The following is a 7,443-nucleotide window of genomic DNA, read 5'->3' on the forward strand; positions in this document are numbered from 1 at the left end:
AGAGGCAAGCTTGAAATACAGTCACGGTTTCACCCAAATTTCCTCTCTCTCCTGAGTTTGCTCTTTTTTCATTTGCTTCCATTTTTCTCTTGCTATTCATGGATCGTCGTTGTGCCCGCGTGTTTGAATGGAGTTCTTCCTTGGCTTTTGTTCCAGTCGGAGTTCAGGGATCCTCCCTGTAGTTTTGCGGTCTTTTTTTTTTTTTTTTTTTTTTGTTAACCGAGGGTCCCAGGCCGGGGCCTAGACATGCCTCGAGACCCGCAGCAGCCACGTCATTTCCACCCCAGAAGTAGCAGGGTGGGCCCGGGTGGCCACCTAGTGATTTAACCGTAGTGGGGTGCCTTTGAACCCGGATCGCTTAGCTCACCGGAGTCCGCCTACCACTAGGCCACCAAGAGGTGGTTAGTTTTGCGGTCTTAATGCCTTAGATGTTCTAGTTTGGTGGTGCTGCTGGGTTTGTTCGTGCTTGTCTCTATTCCCATCTCAGCTTATGCAAGCTTTGGTTAAGGTCTTTGTTTGGTGAGCTTCAGTTCTTTACGGGTGCAACATTTTAGTTTTCTTCCGGTGGTTGTTTCGTTTGTGATTCGTTGTTGGATTAGATGTTCCGCTCTTTTGATGTCCCTTAGAGCACGTTTATCAGGAGGTTATAGGGGGGGTTTTAATGCGTGAGTCCCACCCGAACGGCAAAAATTGGTAACAAAAAATATGAAATAAGGATCGATAATCCGTGGGTTATTGCACTTTTTGTGGGCCCCACCGACATGTGGCGGCCCGTGATTGACTCATTTTTTAATTAAAAAAAAAATCAGATAAGACAAAAAAAAAAAAAAATTTAGAAACCCATTTTGGGTTTCACCCGATAAAAGACTATGATTAACCCCAAGTTCTTAACTGGGGTTCTTAACTTCAGCTAAGAGTTGGTTCTTAGTTTTTCTTCGTTAAAAACTAAGAAAAATTAAGAATTGTTTCTTAAACAAGAGATATAAGAGCTGTTTACCCAAAAAATGTAAAAAAAAAAAGATGATGTTCAAATCATGAGTTAAAAACCCCGGCTAAGAGATCGGAGTTAATCATGTCCTTAGAGCACCCACAACCATAAGTCCTTAACAGAAAATCCTTAACAACACTTTTTAGAATATTTTATTATTTTTTTCTTTTTTTTGTTCGAATTTTTTTTATAAAAAAGATTGGCCAATCGTGGGCTCCCACGCGGCAGTGGATCCCACGCACAATGAAGAGATTATCAGAAATGAGATCCGTAAATAAGGACTGCAAAAGTCAATTGTAGCATAATCCTTAATAAAATGGGGGACCCACTAAATATTTTATTATTACTTTGCTAAGGATTTTGGCATAAAATCCGCTCGGTTGGTCTTAGTGTCTCCCTCTTGTGGGATTAGTCTCGTAAAACTCCCGAGCTCTGATTCCGTTTTATTTGTGTATATTACCATTGTTAGTTAAAATATCTTTCAGTGTTCAAAAAAGAGCAAAATATAAAAGAGATTTGTGTACAATATAGGAATCTTTGGACATTTATGTTTCTTCACAGCATATCTCACTATATAAAGTTTATTCTAAACGTACCTACCGAACTTTATTGTATTCCAGAGGCTATCATTTTTAGTACACAATAAAAACTTGTGTATTTCTTTTTTTTGTAACAATAAAAATTTGTGTATATTTTCTGATTGTTTGACCATCTATGTTTATTCATCGCGGTCAGGTTTGTTTGTGTGTCGATGTGACCTATGATTTGTGTCTCAGGTCACATATTATTGTTTGTTTTGTTTTTGTGCGACTGATCACGACTAACGCAAATTGCAATTTTTAAATCGTTGAAAAATAGCAACTAAAAATTAAAATTTTATGTAATTTACAATTGGTCAATGTGTTTAGTGGCAGAAATCGAAACAAACAACAGTTGGTCATTGGTCGTAGTTGTAGATCACATCGATATGGAAACAAACATGGCCTACGTTAGCCTCTATAAATTAATATCAAATAATTGATAATTTAATCCTCCAAGCTGCTGTAATAATGTGCTGGTCTTATATGTAATCACGCCGCTTTGTGAAACACCTTATTCACAAAATGATGAGGAATCATAGTCGAGTGCCGAGTATAGTATAAACTATAAAGATAAATACTCGACGTACTTACCAAAAAAAAAAAAGTACTTATGGAATCTTGATTAACTCAAAAATAAAATAAAATTTTTACCTCAAGGAAGTAAAAGCTGAGCATGGGACGGCTTTAGACAGCATCATTGGTCTCTTACATCAAATTGTTGTATCCGCCTTTTGCTTCAATATTCCTCTTTTTCTTCAGCTTTTTCCCGCATTCTCTTTCTCCCTCTTTTAGTAAAAAGAAACTAGATTGTCTGAATTTTTTCTTTCTTATAACTACTGTTTCTAGAGCAGGTTAAATGCTATATTTAACTTTCGTTATTTTGATTCATTCAGACTTCACACAGAGGTGGTTTAGTGGAATATATGATGAGGAATCAGCCATGCTGAATAACACCTAGTTTCCCGGACTATGAAAACGACAATATCAACCATCCTATACCAAGGCTCTGTCTGACAACTCCCTCCATCAATGTCAACCATATTCTGGTATTTGATTTGCCTTGTGCGGATAATAGAAATTTAAACTTGTATTTTTCTTTATAAAAATAAATGTTTTTCAATTTAAATACTTCGTAAAATAGTATATTTACAAATAGGTAATACATATTATTATTTGTTATTTGTGTACAAATTACTTGATAATTATTTATATATTTTAACTAGTTAATATATTTAGAAATAGTTGAGATTTTTTTAAACCTGTAATATAACAATTATTTACATATATAATATTTTAAAATGAATAACAAGTAAAATAAGCTGTGTTTTATTTTTTTTATAATATTTTTTATTTGACCCATATCTTTATATATAAAGTACAGTTTGCTTCACTCCTAGACCATCCACATGGGATTCCAGGTCACTAATTCGAACTCCCAAAACGCGCCATGTGTCCCGGCCATTTAAAACGTTGCACTTCATTTAATTGGAAATCTGCTGGGCTTTTTGCAACACTTTTTCAAATCGGTAGCGTGATATGTGTACTTTGTTTTTTCTTCTCTACGACAGACTATGATTTTGGGCCTGACAGATTAAATTAAATGGGCTTTCTAAATTTGTTGTGTTTACTGATCAAACCCATAACATAAACAGAAACCATCTTCGACTTCAACATTTTCATATTTGATTTCTAGGGTTCATAGTGTTCTTCATCCTCTGCTTTGGTAAACTGTCCATGGAGTTTTTGAACGGTGATGATAGAGGACTATTTACGGAGAATCTCAGGAGCAATTTGCCATACGTGTTTTAATGATGGGTAAGGGAAATTGAAACGTTACGGATGCATTCAATCGTTGTCATTAACTACCATCTTAACTCCTTTATCCCATTCATATCATGATCCTCATTCAATGCAACTCTCCTCTCTTCAGTCGGTGGATCTCATTTATAAAAAGGTCAGCCGTCATGCCCTGAACAGCATCCTTTCATTCCTTACAATCCAAAAAAAAAATTCTGCAGAATGGCGATCTCATATATCATTCTCACTGATTTAAACTCAAATCGCTGTAGGCCATCGACGAAGTCTGTTTCCTCAATTCTGGGAGGCGAAGAATGTGCAGAGAGGCGGCGAGCATATCTGTGTCGATATGATTCCTCTTGACTCGAAGGCATCTTCGGCGATTTGAAAAACAAACACTTTCCTTTTCCTTTGAGATTTATAAGTAACGATGGGATTAATCATTTGAATATTATGTTATGTGCTTAATACGTTGCAAATCGGCTCCGTAATGTCTCTGCCATTATTCAGTCGATGCAACTGAGGACCCCTTTACATCACTTAAACCAAGAGGAACAATTGGCTCCCACTACGACACATTCAATATCCCTCCCCTTCTCCATGGTTACAGCAGAAATCTTCTCCTATAAATAAGGATGTAATCTTCGATTGAACTCATCACTATGATGATAAAGTTTTGGGTTTCATCCAGGGATATGAATGTGTCTTTGATACTGGTAAGTCATTGCTCTTTTTACTTTTTGATTAATTGATCTATTGATTCTTTGTGTTTGATGTGATTTGCTACCTTGCATTAATCACAGAGGTACACCAGACCATCGTATTAGGACTTTCACACTCATGAAAGATGAAGCCATATGCGTAAGTAGACATTCTAAAGGGTCTATATGAATTCAAGGATATTATAGGCTGTTCATGAGGCCTGCTTAGTTACTAACATATTTCTAACAATCCAATACTTTCTTGACAGTGGGGTGTTGCATTTTGTGTCTGTTGGGGACCACAAGAAGAACATTTGGCTATGGAGCTATGTTTCTGCAACTAAAACTAAATAATATATCTTTCACAGCTCTCTCACGCTGTAAGATCCTAATCTCTATTCCTCTCTCTGATAGTTATCAGACTCTTTTTGGCTTATCATCTTATTAAGATTCTCGATTTCTGTCTTGAGTTTGTATCCTTCTCAGTGTTGTGCTTAGTCTCGAGGTGCTAATGACCTGATTAAAATTTCTTCTTCTTTTTGCTACTGAATAGTACCAAATAATAAGATTTGTTGTATTGTTGTTTTAGTTTCTTTGTGAATGAATCATTGTAAATGTCTTCACTTGGTATCAAGGTCGGCGAGAGCGTGCATATGCGAGTTTCTTTTGGAAGTGATCCAAGCCAACAATCATGGATACAAAATGTTAGAATCTCTATCCACTCAGTCATAATGATATTGGACTCTCCATTAACACCTAGGATGTATGTCAATTTGCTTTCCCTTTTCGCTTGAATCAGATTAGCTAGCTGTCAAATTATTCTCAACCAATTGTTTCTTAAATAAGGTGCACATTAGGGTGCAAGACAAGTTAAAAAACGATCAATGGAATCGGCGAAAGAGCGGGAACCTTTGCTTTTGATCAGAACGTTTGTGTACATTCCAATAGATGAATTCGAAGCTGCAACGATTTCCCCCGTTTAGGAGTTCCCCTCACGGCAGAGCTTCACTTTGGTTGAAAACGATCATCCATTTTTAACAATCATCCATTTTTAACGTGTTGTTGTCGTATTATTTACACTCAATGAAAAAAACCACCACGAATTAGTTTTCATGTTAATCTTTGATACAAAAACCATTGGCTGATTATTATATCACTGGAAGAGACATGTCTAACAATAATAATCTCTTTAAATAGTGTTTTAATACTTTGGAGTAAGAAGACAATGAATTAAAAAATACTTATGATTTGGTTATAGGTTTAATATATATATATATATTTCAAATTTTTATTGAACAAAATAGTTGGTAATAATATAAACATAATTTGATATGTAAATATATATAATTTGTTTGTAGCATAACTCCAGTGAAGTGATGGAGGTTCATATATAAATCAGAAAAGATGTCTGCTGATTTTAAAACTTGATCAAATATTTAGAATAGAGTATGGTAATTCATCTTAGTGATGTTTTTGGGTAGTAAACTCAAAAATTAGATAAAACATCATTAGTTTTAATGGATGTTTTAAAAACTAGCTTAATTTAAACTTTAGGTCGTTTTGGTCTTAGTTTTCATTGTGTAGGTTTCGTTATCACCATCATAGATTACTATATTTTAATATTAAAAATGTCCGTAGATACTTAATTTTGTATATTTTAATGTTTATTCAACTCTAATTATGATAGTTATGATGCTAAGTAAAATAAAGTTTGGAGTACAAAATCATAGAGTACATTTTCCTTCTTATACCATTTTCCCTGGTATGTTCTTAGATGACAAATTTATATAAGTTTTGCTTTAGAACATCATTTATTCATTGCATAAAAAAATTTGGTGGATTTTAACGGTTCGGTTAAGTACAATATCACTATACAATTTATATCATGAAAACAAAATTTCATCTGTTCTGTAAAAAGAAAATCATATTTTAAAAAATAAAAAGTATATTTACTTTTTAAAATCATAACAATTTTCAGATAACATATTTATTTAGTCTTCAAATATAATAACATGTACAAAATTTAACTAATATATATATTTTTAAATAATAATAATTTATATTAAATATTTACTTTAGCTAATTTAATTATTTGTTAATTTTCATCCCGCCCGTAGGCGGGCCTACCCTAGTTTACATATAAACAATTGTTCTTGTTTATTGTTTTGTAAACGTTAAGTACTTGTATTTTTTTTTGTTCCAGGAATATCCGGCGGGCCGAGACTTAACCGACTAATCCCCGGTTGCTTGACCACCAGCGCCAGTCGTACATGGTTGCTTGCCAGAGAAGTTAAGTACCCCCGTCGCCTGGCCATACACTATAGTAGTCTGAGGGTAACGGATTCGAAGCCGCGATCCTTAGGATTATTGCAGGATGCCATGTACCACCCGATCGAACATTAACGTGTGGTTTTGTATTTACAAACCATATACAGGTAAATAGCGAGTAAAGAACGAGTACCAATTATATATGATAACATCATAAAAGAGTTTCTAAACAGTTATTTCTCTTAAATACAGTATTTGTTCAAAACTGAATCTTTACAAAGTTGTACGTTAAGAAAAGAATCCTACGTAATATTACGTCAAAAGTTAGTAAGCATAGAGTGATGATTTTATAGTCTCGATTAGTGGTCGAGTATTGAAAATATATAGTGCTTCATCTTATATATTAAAACAGAAGTCACAACATTGATTCATGTGTGATTTTTTTAAAAATGGACTTAATGGACCATCACTAGAAATCAGTTAACAACTCATTCAGTATATTCTGACAATATATACATATCCGATTTCAACAAAGATATCAAACACTACAATATAGATAACCATAAAATCTTTTTTCATAATATCCAACGTTTAAACCCTAAATTAATTACGAATTTACTATAGTATTTATATATTAAAACAGAAGTAACAACTTTGATTCATGTGTGATTTTTTTTTTAAAATGGACCTAATGGACCTATTCCTAAAAAGTCATGTTACATTTAATATCTAATCTTATCATTTAAATTTTGGGCATAGCATAAATTTTTATTGGGCTATCAATAATTGGATTTAACCAATAGATGATCCATTGAATTTATAGATAGTATAAATTAAATAGATATAATTTAATGTTTTAATACTATACCTCCATATGCTAAATATTTAAATATTTGTCTATGTTAACTTTAAAAATTATAATTTTTTTTTAAATAACAAAAATCATATTATCTAACAATGATTAATCTTTACTACCTTAAACCAATGAAAACAAATTTTAAACTATATAGTTTATTTTAAAAATTAAACAAAACTAAATGTTTAATTATTTACTCGATAATATAAATCTATGAAGCAAAAAGTTTAATTTTTTAAAAACTTTCTAAAT

Source organism: Brassica oleracea, chromosome C2 (genome assembly GCF_000695525.1).
Source record: "Brassica oleracea var. oleracea cultivar TO1000 chromosome C2, BOL, whole genome shotgun sequence".
In the NCBI taxonomy this organism is placed as follows: Eukaryota; Viridiplantae; Streptophyta; class Magnoliopsida; order Brassicales; family Brassicaceae; genus Brassica; species Brassica oleracea.